A 9,156-nucleotide genomic window follows, 5' to 3' on the forward strand; every position below is an offset into this window, starting at 1 on the left:
TGTAAGTTCACACAGGAGAGCTGGTTCCTCTCTTCTCCTGAACTGCAGCTCCTGGTCCCTGGTCATCTACTGGTTAGGATTGGAGAGCATCGCCATTCTTCAGCACTTCCGTACCTAGAAAAAGAGTTGCACTCAGAGGTTGCCTGAGTTTTTCCAAACATCTATGGGGGGGGCACGAAGTCAGGAGGCTTTTGTTTCTGCTCCTGCCCATTTCCAAGCTCTTCAAAAGCCAAGGCCAGCCTATGAGGACAGCTGGCTGCTGCTCCAAAAACCGATGCAAGAGAAGGGGGGTGAGCTGAACGGCAAGAGCCAGGAGCTGGTAGGGGGAGGCAGTGGCGAAGTCTGTTCCACAGTGCCTGGCGGCACCATATTGGGCTCACATAATAATCCTGGAGACAATGGAGTTCAGGGTGAGAGTATGAAGAACCACAGGAAGGATATAGAATGTTATTATTTTTAAGTCGCCTTGCGCTTCCCCAAACTTAAGAGTTTCACACCAGGTGTTGTGTTGCTGGATTCCCAGCTCCCATCAGCCCCCAGGCAGCAAAGCCAACGGTCAAGGATGATGGGAGTTGTAGTCCATCAACATCTGGAAGGCTAGAGGTTCCTCACCTCTGCTCTACAAAATGAATTTCTGGCCCCCAAACGGTAAGCTAATTACGTACCTTGGCATACTCAACTCTTTCCTTCGCAATATCTTCACTGCAATCTGTTCAGCTTCTAAGAAAGAGAAACCTTGACTTATTGGGCAACAACTCAGACGGTATTCCCAACACCTCCCACACTCCCTAACATCTCCATTAAAAACAAGCATGTTCAAGAAGCAACTATGGCCATATCCTCCCCATGGCGTCATTGCTGAGCAAGGATCATCCGTGTGACCTGCAGGCTGAAGAAAGGGGCAGAAACAGTGGCTGTCAAAGGACACGTGCAAAATTAATCGAAAAATAATGAGCGAACAGCCCCTATTGCGCATTGTAAGTAACTGCCAGAATATCCAAAAACTGTAAACCAAAAGGTGGCTCTTCCCTCCCTTGTTCATCTCTTAAGGCTATAATCTGAACCCCATTCACCTGAGAGCAGGCCCCATTGTATTCAATAGGACTTGCTTCTGAGTAGACACGGTTAGGCTTGCTCTTTTAACAGTTGCTCAGTCCTAACCGACGTTTCAAACTGACTTTGAAATCAGACTCGCAAGGCAAGGGAAGGAAGGTCTGCACCAACATTCCAAAAGGGCCAGGAAGCTTTAGCTAGCATGGTCGCCAGAAGCGATCAGGAGTTCCATGCAGGTGAGCAAGCAGGCTGCTGGAAAGCAGGATTTGTCCATAGCCACTCCATCCCTCTTCCAACCAACAGCGACTTAAGTTTCTATGCTATCTCTTTCTCCACAACCAGAATGGATAAAACACTCTGCCCCTCTTCCGCAAGTCTTCTGGGAAATAGGTAATTTGTTTATTTTTACAGAGTTTGCTGTTTCCATTACGCTGCAGTTGAAAAACATAAGAGGAGTCCTCTCTGCTGGTTTTGAGCGGTTAGTCGGGCCCCCTCTTATACTGATGCTAATCTTGTAATGGGTCCAGGCAGCAGCGGTGCTCCAAATTTAGTACGGAGCTGAAATTTTAATCTCCCACTTTGCCCATGAGCATACAACACAGTGTCACCTTGAAAGCGTCCTCGGGAATTTTAAACGGCATGTAAACCAAACTTCACCATCACAAAATGGCTGCCAATGATGGGGAAACGGGCGGACACAAAACACTCATTTCATACAAGGTGAAACTGTGCGCAAGGCAGAAGTGGGGGGGGGGTGAGCTCCAAAACACGAAACTACTCTCAACCTACATAATAAGCCCATTTCACGTGAGCCGGGCTATTTTCTCTGCCAACCAACTAGGGTTGCCAACTCTGGCTAAGGAAATCCCCGAATTCTAATTTCTACATGATGAGTTATTTATCTAAGCGTTAGTTAGGATTTACGGGCCCCATTTCACCCCTTCAATTCCCCTTTTAGCCCCTGGGAAGAGGGGTGGCGGGTTTTCTCAACTACCCACCCTCTGACGCCATTTCTGATTAAATCCTTGTTAAATCTTCCCTCCCTGCAGCTAGGGCAGAGACAGGACACTTCATACTGAAATACCTTGCAATTAAATGTGACTTTTTACCTTTATTTCCTGTGCTGGCTTCCTTCTTTCTACATTTGTAGCCAAGCCAGCCACCTGTTTCTAGCGGGTACCTGACCCGATTCAGTGATGCCAACCTTCCAAAGTCTGAGAGTTACACCAAGGGATCCGCAAATGTCTTGAATGTGGAACGGGGTGCGGGTCAGCAAAAATCAGGCGGCGGCACCTTGCTACATTCGACAACATCATTGTTTTCCACCTCAGCTGATGTGCTACATCCATCCATCTTCTTAATCTGCACAGCTTGCAAATTTAACATACAGAAGAAGAAAACAAGAAGAACATACATTTAGAGAAGATTGGAAAATGTTTATTGAATATATGGGGGGGGGGGAATTGTGTACACTTGAAAACTTTGGCAGCATTGAGATAAATTCAACGCTGTAAATCAGTTTTGATGGATGTAATAATCACTGGGGAACTTTTTTTTTCATTTTTTGTTGCATGAGATTTTTCAACTGTTATATGTTCTTTCAATGCTGATTTGATTCTTGCATTGCGAAAAACGAAGATTATGGTGAAAAGTGAAAAACATGAATTGCAAAAAAAAAAACCCTAGAGCTTACAGAACAAAACAGACTTCAGATATGAAATCAGCACATTGAAATTAGGTTAGAACAACTGCAGGTGTCAATGCAACAATTTTTTTGTTCCCCAGTGAATGCAAAATGAACCATTAGGGCATGTCATTTAAGGACAGATATTTTTCTTTTGCGAATTTGCTCAATGAGGGGTTTTAAAAATATGTTATTGCACATGAGGAATCCAAATCTGCAATTATTTTTATGATTGATTGATGATTAGCTTGGTAAATTGAGATTTGTTTGAAATACACTAAAAAAAAAGCCAAAAAGCGAAGTTAACGTTTTTAATCATTCACTGGCAGCTGGATAGTTTCTCATATTCTCACCACTTTGTTCTCTAAGCAACAGTCCATATCTTAACACGTCTCGCAAAGTTGGTAATTCAGAAGGCAAGATTTCTCTTAAGGTTGCTCATACGTGTGAACGTTCCCTGTCTTGTTCTCTTCTTTGTAGTCATAGTGAAGCAGTTATCACTGGTTGTAGAAAGCAAAAAAAATATCACATACCGTTGTATAATATTAATATTAATAATACAGATAACTACAATACATATATAAGAGGACTACAATATCTTGTAATCAATTTTAGGCACTTATCAACATCTGTTTTCATGAAAATTTGGGAATAACCTATACCAGGCACGTCCAACAGGTAGATCGTGATCTACCAGTAGATCACTGGACGTCTGTGGTAGATCACTGGCTCCCCCCAAAGAAGCTCAACAACTTTGGCTCCCTTAATAAAAGCTCAACATTTTTGCCCTGCACCCCAAAGAAAAAGGGCTTTCTTCCCCCTAAAAAAAGCCTTTGGCAAAAAAAGCCTTTGACAACTTTGACATGAACCCCTAAAAAATGGGCCTTCCTCCTTCCTGAAAAAAGCTCAACAATTTTGACCTGAACACCGCAAAAAGGGGTAGATCACCGCCAGCTTTTAACTCTGTGAGTAGATCACAGTCTCTTGGGAGTTGGCCATCCCTGTTTAAATGACAGAAAATTTTTAAAAATGTTAAAAAGTAGGAACTTTTCACATAGATATTTACCAAGCAAAACCTAAATATTTACAAGTAACCAAAACATATTTCAAATTACTGTACCTAATCATACCACAACTTTTTAATACCCCTCAAATCAGGATTTTTAAAGATGGAAAATTCAACACGCTCTAATGAACCAAGGAAAGAGAAGATGGGAAGCTATTGATATTTTCAGGATGTTTGAATGAGTATTTTAAATTGTAAAACATAAAAATCCTGTAACTTAAAGTAGGAAAAAAGAATTGGTTCAACAGCCAATTATATGCTGGCTAAACTGTCTGGCAACAAAACAATGCCAAAGAGTAGGGCCACATTCACACCATCAATCTAAAGCCCTATTGAAGAGTCATGGCTTCCTTCCCCCAAAGAATTCTGGGAGCTGAGAGTTGTTAGGGGGCTCCTATTCCCTTTCCCAGAGCTCCCTGTGAAGAGGGATTGATAAACCAATTTCCACTCTGGAAATTGCAGCTCTGGGAAGGGGAATTAGGCATGCGTCTGCTTGCAAACGGAAACTACAACTCCCAAAATCACCTCTGTAGAAAACTAAGAACCATAAACGTGAGTAATATTAACCATAAGAACAACAACCAATAGCCAATAAAAACCACTTGAAAAGCAAGCATGCATTTTAAAAAGCAAAACACACTTTTAAACAGCTGGTGAACATTGGGAGACTTCAGGGTGCAGATATGGAAAAATCTAATGAAATCTGTCTCTCGGAGATATGCTACTCACCCTCAACACTCGAGCTCTGTAACTAAACAGAGATGTAAAATTAGTAGAAAGAGCAGCTGGATTGAAAACCACCATCACTCAGCCTGCCTGGTCCACAATTCAAGCGCCATTGCTCCATCTAGTTCAGTAGTGTCCGCACCATCTGGCAGATGATTTATAGGATTTCAGGCAAAGCTTACTTCCAGCATCTTAGAGGATTCCCCTTTGTAAGGGAAGCTACTAGGAAAATAGATGAATCCTTCCCCGCCATTCCGGAGCCAGAAGACAAAGTGCAGCTCCCTTTTCCCACTGCTGCTTAAGAATGTCTCTCAACCCACATTCTAGTCTCCTAGTTCCATTTTGCAACATTGACCCGGGAGTGGTTGCCATGGTTTTTCCCGCTCTTTCCTGACTAAGCCCTGCTCGCTTTGCACCTCCTGCAGCTTCCTGCTCGAGACTTCTCGATTCCCATGCAACCACTTTAAGTAACCTGGGCTTCTTCCACTTTGCTTAAAGCAGGGGTCAGCAAACTTTTTCAGCAAGGGGACAGTCCACTGTCCCTCAGACCTTGTGGGGGGCCGGACTATATTTTGAAGGGAAAAAAATGAACGAATTCCTATGCCCACAAATAACCCAGTGAAGCATTTTAAATAAAAAGACACATTCTACTCATTTAAAAAAATGCTGATTCCCGGACCGTCCACGGGCCGGATTGAAAAGGCAATTGGGCCGCATCCGGCCCCCGGGCCTTAGTTTGGGGACCTCTGGCTTAAAGGCTCAGGCAACTTGTGTTGGCTGGGCAGAAGCACCTGGTGAATGTGTCTGCCTAGCATTCATTGTCACCAGCTTGTCAAATCTCCAGGATTGGCTGCAGTAGTTTCCTGAAGATGATGGACAATTCCTGGAGGCCATATATGAGAGGATACTCCCATCACCTCCTGGCAAATAGAAGGGGAAGAAATGGAGCGTTCCGGTTTCCGCCTGCAGGAATGGCGGACCTGTTTTCCATCTCTCTGACCTTTGTAAGGAATTTGGCGGTTGCTAGGGGAGTAAATGGCAACCCCCTACCCTCTCCGGGGGTTACGGAGAGGGGCCGCTGGCCCGCGATGCCCCCAGACCCACTCCGACTGTTTTTGGAGTGGGGGGAGCTTGGGCTGAGCACTTACAAGGGCCAGGACTCCCGGACGCTAATCTGCATGGCGGGGATTTCCATGGTTAAAGAAGATAATTAGGCTTAAATCTATGGACATACTTCAGAAGGAGGGAAAGAAGCGCTGTTTACTGCTGAGAAATTTATGCTGCCGAGTGAGAGGAGTCAAAGATTGTACTGCATCTGGAAGAAGGATTGATGGGGACGGAGCGATAAGGGGAGTGAGTTTTTATTTTATTTTATTTCTTCATATTGTTGCCTCGTACCTTCCCGGACGCGATGTCCTGGCTTGTTTGGAGTGAAAGAGAAGCAAAAGACTGTGTGAGTTGAACCTTATAACTGTTGTTACTGAGCATATTTTTTTAAAGATGTGGAGTTGCCGATGAGAAAAGCCCCCCCCTAGTCGGACGGAAGGAGTTCTGAATGCGTTCGGAGGATTTATGAGCTGTGACGCACTTTAAATTGGAGCAGCGACCTGAAGCTAAGTTCAGCTATAGGGCAAGGAGATCCATTAATTTACCAAGAGTCTATGGTTTGATGTTTGGGTCTCCTGCCTGGAAAAGCTGTAAATTCTATAATGATCGTAAATCTTCATGGCTATGAGAGAAAAGCGAAAGTGATTTGAGCTTTTTAAGATGGCGCTACTTCGAATTGCTTCAACGCAACAGGAGCTCCATTAAGAAGATTTATGGGGAGGCTGGACTGATTAACTCACACAGGAGAAAGAACATCTGTGAGACTTTGTTTGATATTTATATCAGCAGCTGGGAAACAATCGTGAAAGTGGAAAACATCTATGTGACTGTAAGGGGAAGATCTGGATTATTATGAACTTGAAGGACGATTTGAACTTTAGAAAAAAGACGGCAGTGGACAGTTGCGAGGAATTCCCAATTTCTTGAAGCATGGGAACCCAAATAAAAAATTCTTTAGATGATTTGGCATAACATTCGGTCTGATTGATATATATATGTGTATAATTTGAAATATTGAATGTGATATAATTGGTTTTAATTGGAAAATTAATAAAAATATTTTTTTAAAAAAAAAAAAAAAAGAAGGGGAAGAAATGGAGGCAGTGAGAGATTTTACTTTCTTGGGCTCCTTGATCACTGCAGATGGTGACAGCAGTCACGGAATTAAAAGACGCCTGCTTCTTGGGAGAAAAGCAATGACAAACCTAGACAGCATCTTAAAAAGCAGAGACATCACCTTGCCGACAAAGATCTGTATAGTTAAAGCTATGGCTGATCGCCGAAGAATGGATGCTTTTGAATTATGGTGCTGGAGGAGACTCTTGAGAGTCCCATGGACTGCAAGAAGATCAAACCTATCCATTCTTAAGGAAATCAGCCCTGAGTGCTCACTGGAAGGACAGATCCTGAAGCTGAGGCTCCAATACTTTGGCCACCTCATGAGAAGAGAAGAATCCTTGGAAAAGACCCTGATGTTGGGAAAGACTGAGGGCACAAGGAGAAGGGGACGACAGAGGACGAGATGGTTGGACAGTGTTCTCGAAGCTACGAACATGAGTTTGACCAAACTGCGGGAGGCAGTGCAAGACAGGAGTGCCTGGCGTGCTATGGTCCATGGGGTCACGAAGAGTTGGACACGACTAAACGACTAAACAACAACAACAGCACTCTTAAATTTTAGAGTCTAAAACAATTCTTTTTGCTAACTTGGTTTCTAGCAGCTGCTAGGCTTTGTATTGCCCCCCAAAAATATATGGAAGAATTATCTGTTGTCTTGAATTGTGGCGTAAGAATTTGTGGAACTTTGCAGCTGCTGAAAATATAACCAACAATGTTTGTGTGATGAAAGAAGGCAAAGGACCAGTAGAACAATTTTATGCAAGTTGGTGTTTTTTCATTTCTGCCTTAAGATTCTCCTGTTTCTCAACTTGCGGTGTTCCCCCCCCCCCTATTTCAGAAAACGAGTGCTGCCAAATGTCCGGGTTTCCCCAGATGTATACGGGATTCGGACGTTGCAAATGGCGCCCAGGGGGAATTATTGCAAATGGGGGGGGGGAGTCTGGGGAAACCCAGACGTATGGCAACACATTTCAGAACAGAAGGTTTTTCTTCTAAACTCTTGGAAAAACATGAAAAATTTAGGAGATTTTGCAGGAAAAGCTCCTAAAAACAACACCACTCAACAATTTTGGTGTCCATATTTTCACTTTTTAAAAATATGGCAACCCTAAGAAAACGTAAGATCTATTCTTTTTTAAACTGAGCTTGACATTTCATTAATCTTATCCAGGATTTCTTACCTTGATCAGATTAGCTATAATAGTGACTCCTGCATTCAGTTTCCCTTCTGTGGTTTCATTAAAATCTGTCCAGTGGCTTTGACTTTTCCTATTGTCCTCTCTTCAAACTCTTTCAGTTCGTTTGCCAATAATGATTTAAACTCATCAGTTATGCAACTTGAGGCCTGTTCTTCCTCCTTTTTACCTTCCTTTCTACATACCTTTCTATCCTTCATACCTATTAAAATAATTTGCATTTTCCCCATTCTCGTTTCCATCTACATACAACACACTCTATTAACTAGTTACAGTATAGGTAGGTAGCCGTGTTGGTCTGATGTAGTCGAAACAAAATAAAAAAAATCCTTCCAGCAGCACCTTAGAGACCAACTAAGTTTGTCATTGGTATGAGCTTTCATGTGCATGCACACATTCTGAAGAAGTGTGCATGCACACGAAAGCTCATACCAATGACAAACTTAGTTGGTTTCTAAGGTGCTGCTGGAAGGAATTTTTTTATTTTGTTTCAACACTATATTAAGTTTTCATGATGTATAATTGTTATTGCATAATAACTCAGGTTGTGATTATACCCCTTCCCATGTGCAAGAAGACTGAAAAATAGCAGTTAGCCAGCTCCAGGGAACACTTTGAGCAGCTGCTTACTGCTTGCCAGCTATTCCTCTTTCTCAGGGGCAGGAGGTGAGTCTGAAAACAGCCCACAGGCTGTAGAGCACAGGCACTTGTGCAAAAAAAAAACAAAAAAAAAAAACACCCCAAACCCCCACAAAAGCAAGACATGGGAGGGGCATAGCTTTTATTTAAAAATATTTTATATGCCACTAACTTGTATAGAAAATGTCAAAGTGGTATAGAGCGCATATAAAAATTGCAGCTGACATAAGAAAGCAAGAAAGGTCAGTAAGGAGTTGGCCAGTCACATAAAATTTGTCCTGTTGAAAAGGCCTGTTGATGCAAGGCGGTCTTGCAAAGGATGCTTAAGAATAAGGGACAAGCTGTAGAGGAGATTCATTTGCACACACTAGCAAATTGAGGTGTGTGAGATCATGTAATACTATAACAATTTTGATAAGCTATGTTGCGCCTAGCTGCTATAAATTCGTTGTCGTTCTCATGATGCTCTGTGTGCTTTTGTCTTATGGAATGCAGAGTATATTTTTGTATACTCTGTTGGTAGCCACCCAGAGTGGCTGGGGCAACCCAGTCAGATGGGCGGGGTG

The sequence above is a fragment of the Zootoca vivipara genome, chromosome 14 (genome assembly GCF_963506605.1).
Source record: "Zootoca vivipara chromosome 14, rZooViv1.1, whole genome shotgun sequence".
In the NCBI taxonomy this organism is placed as follows: domain Eukaryota; kingdom Metazoa; phylum Chordata; class Lepidosauria; order Squamata; family Lacertidae; genus Zootoca; species Zootoca vivipara.